Source organism: Dermacentor variabilis, chromosome 1 (assembly GCF_050947875.1).
Source record: "Dermacentor variabilis isolate Ectoservices chromosome 1, ASM5094787v1, whole genome shotgun sequence".
In the NCBI taxonomy this organism is placed as follows: Eukaryota; Metazoa; Arthropoda; class Arachnida; order Ixodida; family Ixodidae; genus Dermacentor; species Dermacentor variabilis.
The window spans coordinates 289,274,618-289,293,333 of NC_134568.1; positions in this window are offsets into that span (position 1 = coordinate 289,274,618).

An 18,716-nucleotide genomic window follows, 5' to 3' on the forward strand; every position below is an offset into this window, starting at 1 on the left:
TCTCTCCTGGTTTACCCGAGCGCTGGCAGGCGTCGCATGATCTTACAAAGTTTTCTACATCTTTGTTTATGCCTAGGTGGCTGGAAGACTCATTTGCATGACAGAGACTCAAAAAGTCCTCCCTGTAATTAGTAAGTACGACTAACTGATCTAAAATCCTACCCTTTTGATCTCTGTAGTGCCGATACAACAATCCTCCTCTCTCATGTATCGTCACGTTGCGCCTAGCAATGCATTCTTTAGCTGTGTGATGTAACTTAGCTAAGCTCTCATCATTCTTTTGCTCGGCTGCCAATGACTCTCTATCCACACGTAAGAGCTGATCAAAGTTCTTTGAGGCCGGTGAAAATAACGACCCTGTCTCACTTGTGAGTGCGTCAGCTTGCTCTTCCTGCAGGCTTGAACTTTGACACTAGTGCTACGCTCTCATTGAACTGGTCAGCTGGCAGGCTTTCCTCAACTGTTTTTTTCATCACTCGAGCCTAGCTCGGATTCGGTTATTGCAATGAGCAGCTTGTGCATTTTCGGCCGAAAGCGACGCGATTTTACGAGCTTGGCCTCGCGTCAATGCCTGTACTACGCCCTCTCCCAGTTTAAGCCCTTTTTCACGCAGTAACTGATTTGAACGATTCGAAAAGATGTAAGGGTACTGCAGTGACAAAAATTTGGAAACTGCAGCCTCAGTCTCTAGCTCCCCGAATGGTCCACTGATTTTGACTTTGGCCATGGGCAGACACACGCTGTGTTCTTCTACAACCTGTTTGATCCATGCTACTTCTCCGGTGAAGTCACCTACCGTCACGTAAGACGGATGGACAATGCCCATCGTGGCGGCACTGTCTCTTAGCACTCGGCATGGTTTGCCATTAACTTGCAGGTCGTGAAGATATGGACAAAAGTTCCACATTCTCGTCTTTTTCCTCTATGTAGGAGAAAACTACGCTAGGCTTCACGCAGTTTACAGCTATATGCCCCAGTTTGTGACATTTGTAACAGCGAATTGGTCTAAGAGATTCGAATTTTCTTTTCTGTTCTTTTTGTGCGGTTTCTCCGTTAAGTTTCTCCTCGCTCTTTTCTGCGGGCTTTTCCTCCATGTCTACAGGCTCCGATCGTCTAGTCTGCGAACCCCTTTTGAACGGAAAGGGTTTCCGCGGTCCATTTCGACCGTCCCAGTTTCCGTCCTCGGCGTTCAACTTTCTACGCGTTGCGTACTCTTCGGCTAATTCAGCCGCCCTTTCCATAGTGTTTACATTTCCTCTGTCTTGCACCCACAGTTTCACAGCTTGGGGGATGGTTTTGTAAAACTGCTTTAGACACATGCATTCAATGATCATGTCTCTGCTGTCGTACGCTTCCGCGCTTTTCAGCCGCTCGACTAGGTTGGCCTTTAAGCTATATGCAAACTCCGGATATCCCTCGCTATCTTTCTTGCTTGTGCTCCTAAACCTTTGCCGAAAAGCTTCGGCTGAAAGGCGGTATTTCTTCAGGAGACTAGCCTTGACTTTTGCATAATCATATGCATCCTGTGCACTCAGTCTGGAGATTACTTCCGCCGCCTCACACGGCAACATAGACAGCAACCGCTGTGGCCATGTACTCTCGCCGAAGTTCATCTTCTCGCAAGTCCTTTCAAAATTGCTTAGGAACAAGCCTATGTCGGTCCCGACCTCAAATGGCTTTAATAGCCTGTCCATGCGGTACGATTCTGCCTCACTTGACCGTCCCAGAGCGCCTTCACTTCCTTGAGACAACTCCAAACGTTTGCTTTCAAGTTCCAGTTGCATTTTTCTTAACTAGCGATCTTTATCGCATTCCTCTCTCTCTCTCTCTCTCTCTCTCTCTCTCTCTCTCTCTCTCTAGTTTTTCTCTGTCCCGTTCTGCTCTTTCTCTTTCCCGTTTCTCTCTCTTTTTTAGAAGTTCCAATCCCATTTCAATTTCTTCTTCACTGGCCTGATCGGAAATTAGCTCCAATAACTCCGATTTTACCATTTCCTTGCGTACATCTAGGCCCAGTTCCTCACCAACAATCAACAACTCGTCTCTCAGCAGTGTCCTTAACTCCATGATTGCTGCTTTACTGCCTTGATCCTGCTCTCTAAATTTAGCTAGGAAAACACAACCTAGCTAACAATCAACAATCTAGCTTCCCTACTGTTCTAAACAGAACAACCACAATATGAAGCCTAGAGAGTCAAAGCAAGAACCAAGCACTCACCGCAGTCACAGCACCACGTCGCAAAGTCCATCTCACCGCTGTCAGCCAGTTGTTATGATTGGGAGCTCAATCCCATCGCTCGTGATCCGTTGTCAAGATTGGAGTCCGGCATGAATTAGAAGGTAGCTGGCCCATGCCGTCGTCCAACTTATCCACGCTGAGGGCGTTGATGAAGGGAAGGACTGCTTCTCATCGAGAACGAGGAATATGGGTTTATTTACAGTATTTATATCAGTCGAACATGACTGTTTGAGAAAGTAGATCAGTCTAACATGACTGCTTAAGAAAAGTATCTCCGTCCAACATGACTGCTTAAGAGAAGTGTGTCGAGCATCCGCACAACAGCAGTTTTTAAACACTCGGTCCTCTCGCAATACAAGGTGACGCGAATGTTCGTTTAGTCATCGCAAACTAGCCGCCTTACCGCAGGACGGTTTATACACACACATGCACACACACACGTGTTCACGGTCCGAAACCGACACCACACGAATTTCGTAGAACTCTGAGCCGTTCCGGGTAGCGCGTTGTCTTGCGTCTAGGTCGGTGCGTGGGAAGGAGCCTCCATCGGCGTTCCCGCGGCAACTCCCCCGCCCGTAGGAAATCAGGTCCGCGTTGTCGTGTTGCGCACAACGCCTCCTTCGTCGAACTCCTTCAGTCACAACGCATCCTAGCTGAAGTGAGGCAGAGTGGAGGATGCGCGTATTGTTACCGACATAAAGTCGACTTAGTCATGCCGTGGCTTGACGTTGGCGGCAACGCTCCCGGAATGTTGCCTCCACAGTCGCAACTGGTTGGCGAAACTTGCTCTGCAGCTGGCCGTTCTTAACACCATGTGCACCGTCGTCATCTGGGTCGTCTGGCAGAGGCACGCCTGCTGCAAGGCAGAGGTTGTGCAGCGTTGCACAAGCTGCAACAATAGTGGCTGCTTTCTGAGGCGAGTAGTGGAGCGCCCGATACCTCTGCAGGCATTGGAAGCGGCTCTTGACGACTCCTATGCACCGCTCGACGGCATTTCGCATTGATGCCTGTGCCTCATTATAGCGCCCCTCTGTCGTGAGGCGATTTGGGTGACCAGGCACAGGAGTAATGATCCATGGCTCCAACAGGTACCCAGAGTCCCCTGTAAAGTGTTCCATGTCAGTGAACGAACTCCAGTTCGTAGCGAGCCTGCAAAAGGTCTACTTAGAAAGCCGGCAGGGGCAGTGCAAATAATTATCCGTCGACGATCTCTTCGAACGCGTATTGCACTTACAGCTGTGGTCGAGACCGAAAGAGCAACGCCAAGCAGACGACACGGGCAAGTGATAGCCTCCGAAGTAACCAACGCACGCGCGCGGGACACCCGCGTGTCTGGGTCGTGCGACCGGCGCATGCCGCCAGGGTCGCAAGCCAACAGCCAATCCATAGCAACGGAACCCAAAGGGGACTACCTCTTCGCCGGTTCCGCTCTTCACCAACGACGGGTTCACTTTGAAGGTGACTGACAGATGCGGTGACGTGTCATAATTTGCGGTGCCGCCCCACTGCCTCTGACAGCCTCTGACGCAAGCAAAATTTTGACCAATCGGGTGAGGCCAAGTGAGCGGTTCCCCTTCCGAACCGTTATAAGATTCGGCCCCTGGGTATCTCCAAGCAAATGCAAACAACACAACTTGGTTCTGTGCAGCTACGTCTCATTCGCATATTTTTAATGTTTGGCTCAAGTTACGTGGACACCCTGCATAATGATCTTGCAATCTCTAGACTACACAAAAAATTCCATGGGCGTTATAATGATATCCGTACGTCCCACATCGAAATAACGTCCAGTACATCTCGCAGCGACTCGCTTCGGCAAGGTCCGGGAAACGCGTCATCACGCACATAATTAGGATGTGCCATCGGCATGCAAAATATTTGCTGTGAATGTGTACCAGGCGAGAGACTGCTTGGCAGGCGGCTACGTGTCAGCTTGCCAGACGGCGCTCTCTCAAAATTTACATAAAATTTTATGTTAGCTACTAAGGGCGTCTCAGGACATTGCACCCGGACTTTTTTTCGGCCCACACATGAATGGCCGACTTCCCATAGGTGCGATGTTTTAGTTTCCTAGAAAGAAACATTTCTTTTATTTTCAAATTATAACAATGCTGTAACGTCTCCAGCTCGTAAATGCACTGTAAGTGCTTCATGTATTTTCTTAAAGCATTGACCTTTAGTTGAATATCTCACCTGTGCCAAGCGGAAGGTCTTGAAGAAGGGAACTGCTCTGTGCACTTATATGCGGCCACGCGCGTGCGCCTTCGTTCGCACGCCACGTACTGGCGCTTCCTTGCACGCGGAATACAAACGCGCAATACAGCAAGAAAGTCTTCTTTTCGCGCTGCTTCCTTCCTTCCTCAAGAATGGAAATAGTCGCCTAAAACCATCGTATGCCACAACAGCCAAATAACGCCCCATGATATCATGAACCTCAGACGTTCGAGTGCTGCATCTCCTTGGTTGACGTTCCCCATATGTTTTATATAAAATTTTCACTGACGATTACAATATGTGGTCAACGAACGCATTGTTTCTGCGCTGGCCGCATGCCTGGTCGCCGCCGGCACTCCGCTTTCCCCATCACCCTTTCGTCATATCATCCTCCGCTTTTCTCCTCGCGCCTCGCGATCTTCACTCTCGTCGCTTTTTTCATCCCAGGCTTAGCGCCGCGCTCGCTCTCATCTTTCGCTACGTGCTCGTTCGCTCGCCGCAGGAACGGGCAGAGCTGTAAAAGGAACAGATTTTAACGTCCGATGAACGTCCCTTAGATGTTCTAGGGAGAAATTGAATTTTAAAACCCGGTGAACATCCGAATGTTCGAGAGCGACGTCTGTAGGACGTCCAGTCGGGAGCTTTTTCGCTTTCTCTCGCTTATTTTACGGACGGTTCAGGAGACATTTGCAATACGTCATCATTATTTGTAGGTATCTCCGTTGCACGTCGTAACGTCCGGAGCGGCAAGCGCACTTCCGCTACTACTAGATGGCGAGAGCTGCGCGGTGACCTCCGATGCAATGGTACATCCGGGCTGTGCACGAGTCGCCGGCTGTGCCTGCACTACGGTACCATTTTGACCAGACGGTTCGGACCCTTTGTAGGGCCCGTACCTCGTCAAAATTTTGGCAAAAAAAGTTCGGCCCTTACACGAGTCCATGTGCTATTGTAGCTTTCTTCTACTTATCTGCTGAGCATTCATTCACTTATTCTTCATTCACATTGTCTTTATTCTCTTCTTGATAATAACCTCTTTCAAAAGTTTCCCTTCAGTTAGTCTCACTGCTCGCCCGCATATAGTCTAGTAATTCCAGTGCCCCCCCCCCCTTTTTTTTCCTTTTAATTTGCGTTTCACCTCTTCAAGTAAGAATTCTCTTAAGCTACCTCCTGCTGCCCGATTCTTGACCTTACACCCCTTGTGGGGACGAGCCATAAAATAGGATAATCATCATGGTCTCTTTGGCTTGAAGTAAGGAACATGTTTTCTCGGATAATCAACAGGGCAGATGTCGACATAGCGTCAGAGGAGGCATCAAGTAGCGAGGAAAAAACGCCTCCGGATGTGCCGAATCTTTCAACGATGACGAAGCCACTTGTTTGCCGGATAATATACTGTTTCCACAGTTTCCTAAGGTCGCAGCTTTATGCAGACACAATCATGGGCAGATCCGTTGCCGACCTGAAGATGTGTCCAATATCAGAAGGTATGGTTGTCTTTTTAGGCATGAAATGCTTTTAGCTCCCGTTGTCGAGGACTTTCAAGTGACCTTGAGCCAAAAGCCAGAGCCGTTGTGCGGGCACTCAAACGAGAACATCCGGGCGAGTTGCGAGGACAAAATGAGATCACCCGAGCAACCATCAAAGCAAGAAAATAAGGTCGCTGGCCCCCAGCCTTTGTACAGGACCGCATTACATACGCTAGTTACTATCCAAACAAGTTACAAAAAGTATTGCTTCCGAGTTATTCCTAATGTTTGTTCACACTAACTCAAGCTGTAACTGCTAGTACGCTGAAGTTTTATTTGTAAGTTCCAATGGCGACGTTCAAAGGGCATATACAGGGCACCATACACTTCATTGTCATCTTCTGGCGCTGAGACAGGGTTGCCTGTGCTGTTTTGAACGCCAGCGGTCCGTGAGTTCCGCGGCGTGGGTTTTGCGTCGCCTCGAGAGATGGCGCCACGCGGCGTGGCGCCTCCTTCAGGCTATTCTAGCTGGGCAGTGCGGTCTGTCTCCCTGGCGTCTTTCGCTGCCTGTCGTGCCGCTTTAAGTTGGTTTTCTTCTAGCTGGGCAGCGTCCCTATGGACCAGTGCACAGTGATATAACCTCGACCAGGTGAGGCGGGCCTTCACCGCAGGAATCAGGAAACGACGACGAAGCCGGGCATAGTGAGGATGAAAAAAAAATAGAAAACATTGTATTCACTTCATAGGTACGTGGATGTGACTCTCATCTGAGTCTCGAGCGGTCTTATTAACACGTGGGCCCGCACAGCCTTAACCACTGGCGGTCCTGTCGTCGTCGCCGTCTTCTTCCGGAGCCTGTGAAATAGTAGTGCTTTTTACCGTCCACCCTTTTGTGTCAGCTTGTGGAGAGCGGGAGGGGGGGCTTTCTTGCCTTTTGGTTTGCCTTGCATCCTTTTGTGTCAGCTCGGGGAAAAGCGTGTCGTCGATTCGTAGAAGAGGGCAATCATGTCTACGTGGGGAAGCCCGCCTGGACGCCTCTCACACCCGACAGGTCGATCATAACAGCAGTATGGCGTGGTGTGGTGGGATGTGCCATTGCGAACATGCACTACACCCATTTTAAGATTGTGGGTAGTGCCATCTCCAACCAATCTGCGTTGCCGGTTGCCGTTTCATGTTTACATCTACTCTCGATTACAGGAAAGCCAGCATTTTTTTTTCGTAAATGTAGCGTACTGTACCACTAGCAGTCTTTCCTTTAGGGATGGCTGAATTAACGCCTAGGATCGATTGCGTTGTTGCTGAACGCTGTGTCTTGTTTTTGCTGCTAAGCTTTTTAGTTTCCACATGCACAGCTTCGCATGACAAGCGCCGTTGCTTGGGTTTATTTTCGTCTACACCTTTAGGACTTCAAAGGCTCCGTGAAATAACACGCGGGCTGCCACCACGATCGACTACACCACCCGATTTAGGTCCCTGTACTGTATAACACTGAGTCATCGTGCAACGTCCTGGTGGTGCGCGCGAACATGTCAGTGGTTACATGAGGCTATAAGCAACGTCTCCTCTCTGAGATTATAGGCAACTGGTCACAAGTTGACGATCGAGACACACTGCTCTTGGCTAACGGCTAGAGATACGTGTGGTCTCGGCTTGCTCGCACAGACCATCGATCCGCAGGACCCACAGGTCGCAGGAGCGGCGGTAGCATTGGCGTGCTTCCTTGCATCAATCTTTCAAGTTATTGTCTTGCTGTATGCGCTTTTCGAACACGGTATAGACGTTTTTTTTTTTTTGCATGGGCGCTGCCATATTACGTAGGTAGTGACGCCATCTATGGATAGTCTGCATGCTGGATTGGGCGAGCCATGGCCTCCGAGATAATTGCGCGCGCTGGGAGGTTTTGCTCCGATCATGCCAGTCGGCGTGCTCCCCAGGAAAAAGAAAAGGGTAATGCGCGGTGCGCGCCCGCCGGCTACAATGTGGCGCTTTTAGCCCAGGGCTCTGGCGGCTGCAGGGACGGCCGTAGAAGTCAGTCCGCGCAAGATTTCAACGTGCGCATTGCGTTTCTTTTCACGTTTTGCGGGAAAATGTTGACTTGATAAATCCCAGGGAATTTTTCAGCTCTGCCTCAAACATTTTGTCATCTCAACCGTCCGGTCCCTTTATTTTATCTTGTACCCGCCTGCACCTTTCAATATGCAATATCGAGCGATTTTGTAGTAGCTATAGTCCGCACTTATGGTATTATTTCATTTTTTGTAAAATAATGTGTGGGCTCACACCATTCATTGTCTGCGAACTTGTAGCTTATCGGAGATGGCAGAGTTTAATTACTGCCTGCTTACTTTTCTTTCTTCTTTCGCTTTACGTTCTGGCGATTGAGCAATCGATATGGCTATTCTCACGTTTGTACGGCAAATCTGTAGTGGAATGTTCTTCGTGTAGTAGTATCTTCCCGAGCGTACTTTTTCTGTTTTATTGCGATGGCAATTATACGGACACTCCAGGCGCATTTCTGCCGTCGGCATCGCCGTGAGGTTCCATACAAAATCCAACGGCGGTAAAATCGTCGCCGCGCGTCGTATGCTGTATATGTGCGAGTGAAAGCGTGCAAGGGTGCACGAGCCGGCGATCGTGGCTCAATCTCGCGTACGGAAGGGAGTAAAATGGAGAGAAAGCGCGCCGTCTTCCGTCGCACGCAAGGCTCCCGGGGGGGGGGGGGGGTAGAGGAACAGCGTTCTACTCCGGGCCGCTATATCTTGAACCTGCTCCGGGGACAGAGTCCCCCGCGTGCTGTGTTTTCGCGATTTCGCGTTGATGCGAGACGCAGCACGAAGGTCAAATTGGTCGCTGCTGCTGCTGCTGCCGTGCTTCCTCGCGTCAGCGTTCTGACAGCGAGTTTCCACGATCATCGAGTGAGATTTGTTCGTTTGCTTGTGCGCGCGTGACACCATGCTTGTTAATTTAGTTAGTATGCCTATGTTTACAAGTTTATCCGCCGTGGTGGTTAAGCGGCTATATATGGTGCTGCGCTGTTAAGCACGAGATCGCGGGATCGAGTCCCGGCATCGCCGGCCGCATTTCGATGGGAGCAAAATGCAGAAACGCCGGTGTCCCGTGCGTTGGTGTTTTCCAGGTGGTCGAAATTTTCGGAGTCCCCCACGACGACGTGCCTCATAACCATATCGTGCTTTTGGCACGTGAAAACCCTGAATTAAAATAAATTTTTACAAGTTTATGCGGCGGATAAAACTACGATCCCTAATTCGTATAGCTGTCCACTAATTTGCTATCGCAATTGATGCTTCGCCTCTGAGGCGAAAGTGCGACTTTTTTAGCTTTAATTAATTTGTACTTTATTGTATTCACTATTGATGTTGCGTGCTATTGCGTTGTGCGAATACAATGCTTTTGTTACGTTCATGCTTCTTTATTTTTTGGTTTGTTGAATAACGCTTGTCTTAACGTTGATGTAACCGAATTTTCCCCCTTAGTCATTGCCGTCCTGAATGCATGTAAGGTATTCATAAATAAGTGCATTAAAATAAATAAAATAAACGTGCCTAAGCAGACACGCGGAAAAGTGACTAGTATTTTTCAGTAAGGTGCAATTAACATATTAGTCATTACTGTTTATAGTTATGCAAATGCCTGCTTAGGTGGCATCTACATATAATTATTAGTAAACGAGTAAATATATTGCATAATTTATCATTTCACACTTCGCACATAATTTCTCGATCCACCGAGCCTTGAGGCTGCGACACTCAACAGACAATCACATGCACGCGAGGCGTGACGTAAGCGCGACGCGAGTAAAATGGCGCTGATGGCCCCGTTTTGCTTTCGTCATCACCAGCCTGGTTACGCCCACTGCAGGGCAAAGGCCTCTCCCATACTTCAACAACCCCGGTCATGTACTAATTGTGGCCATGCCATGCCTGCAAACTTCTTAATCTCATCCGCCCACCTAACTTTCTGCCGCCCCCTGCTACGCTTCCCTTCCCTTGGGATCCAGTCCGTAACCCTTAATGACCATCGGTTATCTTCCCTCCTCATTACATGTCCTGCCCATGCCCATTTCTTTTTCTTGATTTCAACTAAGATGTCATTAACTCGCGTTTGTTCCCTCACCCGATCTGCTCTTTTCTTATCCCTTAACGTTACACCTATCATTCTTCTTTCCATAGCTCGTTGCGTCGTCCTCAATTTCAGTAGAACCCTTTTCGTAAGCCTCCAGGTTTCTGCCCCGTAGGTGAGTACTGGTAAGACACAGCTATTATATACTTTTCTCTTGAGGGATAATGACAACCTGCTGTTCATGATCAGAGAATGCCTGCCAAACGCACCCCAGCCCATTCTTATTCTTCTGATTATTTCCGTCTCATGATCCGGATCCGCCGTCACTACCTGCCCTAAGTAGATGTATTCCCTTACGACTTCCAGTGCCTCGCTGCCTATTGTAAATTGCTGTTCTCTTCCGAGACTGTTAAGCATTACTTTAGTTTTCTGCAGATTAATTTTTAGACCCACTCTTCTGCTTTGCCTCTCCAGGTCAGTGAGCATGCATTGCAATTGGTCCCCTGAGTTACTAAGCAAGGCAATATATCATCAGCGAATCGCAAGTTACTAAGGTATTCTCCATTGACTTTTATCCCTAATTCTTCCCAATCCAGGTCTCTGAATACCTCCTGTAAACACGCTGTGAATAGCATTGGAGATATCGTATCTCCCTGCCTGACGCCTTTCTTTATTGGGATTTTGTTGCTTGCTTTATGGAGGACTACGGTGGCTGTGGAGCCGCTATAGATATATTTCAGTATTTTTACATACGGCTCGTCTACACCCTGATTCCGTAATGCCTCTATGACTGCTGAGGTTTCGACAGAATCAAACGCTTTCTCGTAATCAATGAAAGCTATATATAAGGGTTGGTTATATTCCGCACATTTCTCTATCACCTGATTGATAGTGTGAATATGATCTATTGTTGAGTAGCCTTTACGGAATCCTGCCTGGTCCTTTGCTTGACAGAAGTCTAAGGTGTTCCTGATTCTATTTGCGATTACCTTAGTAAATAGTTTGGAGGCAACGGACAGTAAGCTGATCGGTCTATAATTTTTCAAGTCTTTGGCGTCCCCTTTCTTATGGATTAGGATTATGTTAGCGTTCTTCCAAGATTCCGGTACGCTCGAGGTCATGAGGCATTACGTATACAGGGTGGCCAGTTTCTCTAGAACAATCTGTCCACCATCGTTCAACAAATCTGTTGTTACCTGATCCTCCCCAGCTGCCTTCCCCCTTTGCATATCTCTTTGCATGGAAGAGAAATTAGTCCAAAGGAATTCGAAATCCCAAAGGTAACGCCGGAAGAAGTAAAGAAAGCCTTGGGAGATATGCTTTCGTAACGTGACGCCAACTTGACGTTTTTCCTAAGAAACTGAAATGAAGGCACTGAACGTAAGGTTCTCGGTAAAGCAAAACAGTTTTCCTCCACAGTAAAAATAAAGCAGCTAGCTCAAAGCCTACGATTACTCCGTCAAAAACGCTTCTCGCTTCCGTCGTCTGCTGCGTACAAGCCATCGTCCGCTTGCCCGGCAAACGGAATGAGTCATCGTATGTTGGCGCCAACGCGCTTGTTTTCTTGCTTGAGACAACGTACGCGACCTACCAGTGGTGATGCGCGCACGTTCTAGGCCACGTTATCGCTACCTCGTGAAACGCAAGTGACTCAGCCCGACTGGGCTGGCTGAGAAACGGCCGAATATCACCGATAACATTGCGCGCGCCGGAGGTATCCACTTGCGCGACACAAGCGCCGGCGCTGCCATCTCTTGTTCACTTCGCTGGTTACTCGCACCGCGGGAGGAAACTTCAAGGCGCCGCTTTGCGCACATTTCTTTTTATAAATTAGAAAGACGCCGTTGTCATAATTTTTATTGCGCGATAAGGCATTGATTCTTGATTCAATATTCTGATTCTGATCATCAATCAATTCTGATCAATTCTGAAGCAGCAGAAGCTTGATGTGGCCGAGTTGGTTTTGCATAGTTGATGAAAAGAGCGCTACGAAGACGCGGACTAAAAGAACAACATGTACGACGGACAAGGCGCTACTTCCAACTAAATGTTTTTTTGAAGAAACAGGACTTTAAGTAGATGCAACCAAGAATGGCCCATCGTGACATCACGACCTCCCTATCTCATTAGAAAAGCTATCTCTTTTTCGGTAAGCGTCACTGAAGGGCAACTAATGAACGTGCCCTCGGCCTTTGCAATGTAAAAAGCTTCTAATATCTCCCGTTCTAGTCTATCTCTAGACCATGCCAGAAACCTGGTGTCGCGAAGATACGGACGACAATTGTGACGTTTACAGTGTTCTGCCAGATGGCCCCCCGCATTGTTATTTACGGCCCAATTGTGCTCACGCGCCCTTTCATTAAAACACCGTCCGGTTTGACCGATATAAACCTGTTGGCAACTTAGGGGTATCTCATATACGACATTACTTTTGCAAGCAGTGTATTGCACTGCATGTTTCTTAGAGCATGGTTCGGGTTTTGCTTTTGTCATCATAGGGCATACCTTGGCCAGCTTACATGGTGCACTGAAGAGAAGATTGATACTGTGCCTTTGTGCCACCTTCTTGAGGTTGTGGGACACCCTGTGCCAATAAGGAATCACATGTAATCTCTTCCTATCAAATGGCGTTCTTGTGTTAGTGCCCTCTCTTGCCTGTTTGGTCTTTTGAAGAAGCTTATCGCAAACGCTAGAGATCAAGACTGAAGGGAAACCGGCTAGGCGTAGCCTTGAAGCTTGGTTATTGAAACTGATTTCTATTTTGTGGTTGCAAGATTTGTTTAGCGCTTCTTTTAGACAAGTCATTGCAACTCCTCGTTTTACTACCTTGGAGTGCGCAGTGTTGTATGAAATTAGCTGCTTGTTCAACCTCGGCTGGTATTCGAAACAGACATGCGTGTTCATCAGAGTGAGATTGAGGTCCAGAAAGCGAATGCTGTTATCACAAGGCCTTTCGCACGTGAAGTTTAGAGCCTCCGATGCATTTCTAAATGTGTTAATTATCGATTCTACAGTGTCATCTAGCCTAGACCCTGGAACGTCGTTAACAACCACCAGGTAGTCATCGACGTACCTCATTATGGAAGGACCACATGATTGATTCAGCATGCTGTTTACACACTTGTCAAAGGCGCTGAGAAAGATGTCTGAAAGAATGGGAGCGAGCGACGATCCAATGCAAATGCCCTTGCGTTGTACACAGTGTTGGTTTTTGAAACTAACGACAGTGGAATGAAGATAAAAGCTTAACAGTTCTAAAAACTGGCCACTGTTCACTCCGGTTGCACAACTGAACCTAACTTCACCAAAGTCTTCGATTTTGTTCCTAATGGTACTGAGCACTCCGTCATGAGGAATCGCATAATACAGGTCTTCAACGTCCAATGAAAACGCGTACACATTGCTCCAAGTTCCTTGTTCTAAAGTCAGCACGACTTCTCTAGAGCTCCGCACAAGGAAAGGGTCATCCAGGGGTAACTGGCATAAATGGCGCTTCAGGTAGTGCATTTAGTTGGAAGTAGCGCCTTGTCCGTCGTACATGTTGTTCTTTTAGTCCGCGTCTTCGTAGCGATCAATTCTGATTCACCTTGATTACAATAGAAACGCAGCAGCGAAAAGTGGACAACGTTGCAGGAAGTTTGCTATGTTCAAGCAATATTATTCCGTATAAACGCGTTCTTTTAAAAAATGATGGCCCCGAACACAAATGCCAACACCCCCCGGGAGCGATGCAAAACTATGAGCACGCGTTATGAACAAAAGATTTTCATGGAGCCAAACGATGGGGAAAATGTGGCGATACGCATTCCTCTCGGCTGCCATTGCATATGGCAGCTCATTAGCATAATTCGCGCGGCTCGTCGCACCACAAATTATGGCGGAAAATCTCGGCAATGGCGGTCCAGCGCAACGTCAACCATCGTCAAAATGACGTTTACGAAACAGCCCTTCCTGTGACGCTCCTCACGGGAAATTCCTTCAGCCAATCAGCAAGCTGGCATGGCGCATACCTTGGATTGCCACCACATATTCGCGAAATTGCAGATGTATTGCACTGTCTTCTGTACGCTACCACTCACATTCTTTTTGAAGCGCTAACATCGCATAACTACCAAGGGCTAAAAAAATGTATTAGTCCATAAAATTTGAAGCTCCACGTCACGTTTCGTCATCTTGATGAAAACGCAAAATTGCATTTTGTAGAACTTCCGCTTCCCGGCTTTCAACAGTGTATTGCGTAATAAAGAATTAAATATCATTAAAAGTGCCAGACTTCAGGATTCGAACACAGGGACTCTAGCGAAGACGCCTGATATTGAAACCATTAAGCCACGGACGCATGCATCGACACACGAATGAAACGCCCTTGCGAATTGATCGCGGGCATGCCAGTGCCTTGAGACGCTTGGCGCGTTTCGATTTGACCACCTGGACAAGCTCAATCCTTGCAATTAATAGCAATGGTACGCGTTCCCGGCGTCTTCTGCACTTTGAAGAATATAGATTGCGCTGAAATATACGACAATAAGATTTATATAGTGTAATAAACAAAGCCACAAAAACATCTGAATCCACGAGCACGAAGATCAGACAAATCCATGTACTTCCCATCATTCCCATGGTAGGACAACGACTGCAGCGCCAGAGTTCCCTCTAGTAATTTTTGTATGAAACTCTATGGGAAACTCTATGGTATCACCGATAGCGTTGCGAGCACCACAGGCAGCCGCTTGCCCGATGCGAGCGCCGGCGCTGCCATCTCTTGTTAATTCTGCTGCATACTCGCACCGCGTGAGGAAACTTCAAGGCGCCGCACTGCGTACATTTAATTTTAAAAAGTCGCCGTTGTCATTACCTGTGATGATGTGAAAAGTCATTAATCTTGATTACAATACGAACGCAGTAGTGAAAATTGCATATAAGTCGAAGGTTTGTAATGTTCAACCAATGTTTCAAATTAATTCGTCTTTTTTTAAAATGATGGCTAAAACACAAATGTGAACACCAAGCGAGAGCGATCCAAATGGTATGAGCACACGTTATGAACAAAAGATTTTCATGGGCCCAAACGACGGGGAAAATGCAATACGCTTGCTTCTCGGCCTCCATTGCATATGGATGCTCAATACCATAATTCGCACGGCTCGTCGCACCACAAATTATGGCGGAAAATTTTTGCGATGGCGACCCTGCGCAACGTCATATATTTGACGTTTACGAAACCGCCCTTCCTTAACGCTCCTCACGGGACATCCCTTCATCCAATCAGCAAGCTGACTGCCACCACATATTCGCGACATCGCAGATGCTATGATACATTGCACGGGCTTCCGCATGCTACCGTTCGCTTTATTTTTGAAACGCTAAAGTCGCAATATAGCTGCTAAGGACCAGAAAAAGATCAGCGACGATTACGACACTCCCTAACGCGAAATTTAAGCGCAGCTCTATGCGTGTTTTCATTTCACGATATATTGGCTGGCGCGGTCAATGTCTCGTATAGCACATTCCAAACGGAGCGGTGTGGCGTGACTGCCTCGCTCATCAGGCGATCGCGAGGCAGCACATGGGTGCGATTCAAAGCAGCCGCCGCAGACAGACCAAACCAAGCGCTGCTCATGCAGCACTTTGTTTCCATATATGGTATCGGTGGACGCGCTCACCGCATGCCATAAGACGACGGCGCTAAAGTCCCTTGATAATTTGAAAGTAACGACACTCTTTGAACTCTGCCGCCGCCGCGCGACCTCCTCGCCTCCTCCTCGCCCCTTGTGCGTTCCCCCGCGGTAACCAGTTTTGCCCCCGTTTTTTCTACACGCCGATTGGTCTCCCTGCCGTTGCCCTTGGAAACGCGCGTATCTTGGGTTTTGCTTGTGTTTTTCTTTTTCGTTCGCGCCATTTTCCTCCTGAGCACGGCTGGCTCGGCGCTTTAGCTCGGCGTAGCGAACGTTCTACGCTGTGTTTCCTGCTCTCTGTGCTAGCGCTATGCCGGGCTGTTGCGCATATAACTGCAGCAAGAAGCCTCAAGATGGCTATGCCGTTTTTATGATACCACAAGGAAAGCGTGACCGCTTGCGCTGGAAGCAGTGGCTGCGTGACATTGGCCGAAATAACTTTATTCCGACAAGGAACAGCGTTGTTTACGAGCTGAGACGTCTTTCTTAGAGCTCGTAGCATAGCATCCCGTAAAGATGCATTTTTTTTTTCGTTCTTCCAGCCTGCTCACCAGCGCTTTTGTTGCGGTTGTCCTCAGTATGCTTAATATTCCCCTCGCACGTCGCTAACTGTTATTCAGTCGGAAGTGCAGCATTATAGATTCTGCTTTGCGCCCTGAAAAAATTAGTGGCAAATATACCCGTATATTGCAGGTGATAAGCGTTAGCTAGTCAACATAGGGTTGTTTTTTTTAGTTTTAAGCCGAAAGCCTTTAGATCTCTATATTTCAAGGTCGCGTTGTAAACTGGAAGTATCACGTGACCCAAGGAAGGCCAGAGGTGACCCAAATCATGTCCACCCCTGTATAAGAGAATGATCACCCAATTAATGGATCATTAGTGATTGACATAAGGTGGATTAGGGAGGATTAATGTGATTAGAGTATATTAAAGAAGATTAAGGTGGATTAGAGTGCGTTAAGAAGGATTAAGATGCATGAATAATGATTAAGGTGGTGGAGGATTAAGGCGGATTATGGTGGATTATCGTGAAGGGTTGATTAAAGGGTATTCGGACTGATTAGGGTGGAATAGGGTGCATGAACTAGGATTAGGGAGGATTAAGGTGGATAAAGTAAGATTAAGGTATATTAATGTGGATTAAGGTGAATTATGGTTGATAAAGGGGAATTAAGACCGATTAGGTTGGATTAGTGTAGATTAAGGTGGATTAGGGACCATGGAGCTGGATTATGCTTGATAGAGGTGGATTAAGGTGGTTTAAGGTAGATTGGGACTATTAGGCAGAACAACGTTGGATTAAGGTGTATGAATAAGGATTAAGGCGGATTATGATGGATGCGGATTGATAAAGAGAATTAAGACCGCATATGGTAGGCTAAGGTGCATTAGGGGCGATGTACGTTGATTAGGTTGTATTAAAGTGGATTGGGAGTACTAAGCTAGATTAAGGTGGATGAAAGAGCATTAAGGTGGATTAGGGTGGACTAAGGTGAAATAGGGTTCATTGAGTATTAAGACCGATTAGACTACCACAATCCTCCTAATGCACATTAATCCACTGAATCCACATTCATCGACCTTAATCCTCCTTCATTCACTTTAATCCTCCATAATCCACGAGAGTCCTCCTTAATGCACCCTAATCCACCTTCATCGACCTTAATCTACTCTAACCCTCTTTAATGCACTTTAATCCTCCTTAATCACCCCTACTGCTTCCTCATTCACTTTAATCCACCCTAATCCACTATAATCGTCCTTAATTCACCTTAATCCACATTCATTTACCTTAGTCCACCCTAATCCTCCTTCATTCACTTTAATTCACATTAGCCCACTATAATCGTCCTTAATGCACCTCAACGCACTTTCATCCACCCTAATACACCTTCATCGACCTTAATCCAACCTTGTCCTCCTTTATGCACCTTAATCCACTTCCATCAACTTTAATCTACCTTAACGCTCCTTAATACACCCGAATTCATCTTAATCCAATCACTAATCATGATTACTTTGCTAATCATTAATCATCTCCTATGCGCGGCTGCACATGCTTTGGTTCGCTTCCCGCCTTTCTTCGGTCACGTGATGTTTTCTGTAGCTCACAACGGGACCTTGAAACAGAAGTCTAAGGCTTTCGCTTAATAAACCACGCACAAAGGGATGTGTCACAAGCAATACTAGATCAGACGCACGAAGTAAAGCATCTGATCATGTGGCAGAAAAATTGTCTGGAGCATAGAACTCGCCCCAAAGCTCCCTTTACATCGGTATACCCCGTTCATACGGCTTTAAGAGAAAACCAACCTCCTCATAAACGTTGCCTTCAGCAATATAGATGCTTTCATTAGCATTTCTCAAAATTTTGAACCCCAGTGGGGCGCACAACTGGCCCAAAAGAACACGCCTCCATAGAATCCTGCGGCCCGTCCGCGGGAGCCCAGGAGGAATAGCGTGCCGTGCGCAGCCGGCGGGTGAGGAGAATCGAGGAGGAAAGCGCCGTGAGGAGGAGAGTGTCGCTACTTTCATATTATCAAGGGGCTTTAGACGGCGCGCTACTCTGGCGCCATCTCGTAGTGCTCGTCGCCGCAGAGCCCGTCTTGCACTGCTCTACACTTCACGCTCTCGCCAGGCTCCTCCTCGCGCTCTCTTCGCTATCGCCGTCTTTCATCCTTCGCTGTGCTAGTTCGCTTGGTTACGGCGAGGGACGCCATACGCAGGAGCGGGCGCCTAAAAGCTGCAATCTAAAAAGTATTAGTCTGTATAATTTGCAGCTCCACGTCACGTGTCATCTTGACTAGAAAGCAAAATTGTTTTGCAACAATTCAGCTTCCCGGCACAAATTTCAAAGCACGTGACCTATCGACCGCCAATCAGAGTAAAAAAAAATAATAAAAAAGTTCAATACAACGAACAGAGGCGGAAACCAGAGAGGCCTACTGCAACGGAACTGTGGCGCCATTTGTCACCACTACGGTCAAAACGACGCAAGGTAACAGATGGCGCCACCGTCGGCTACTAGAGATCGACGCC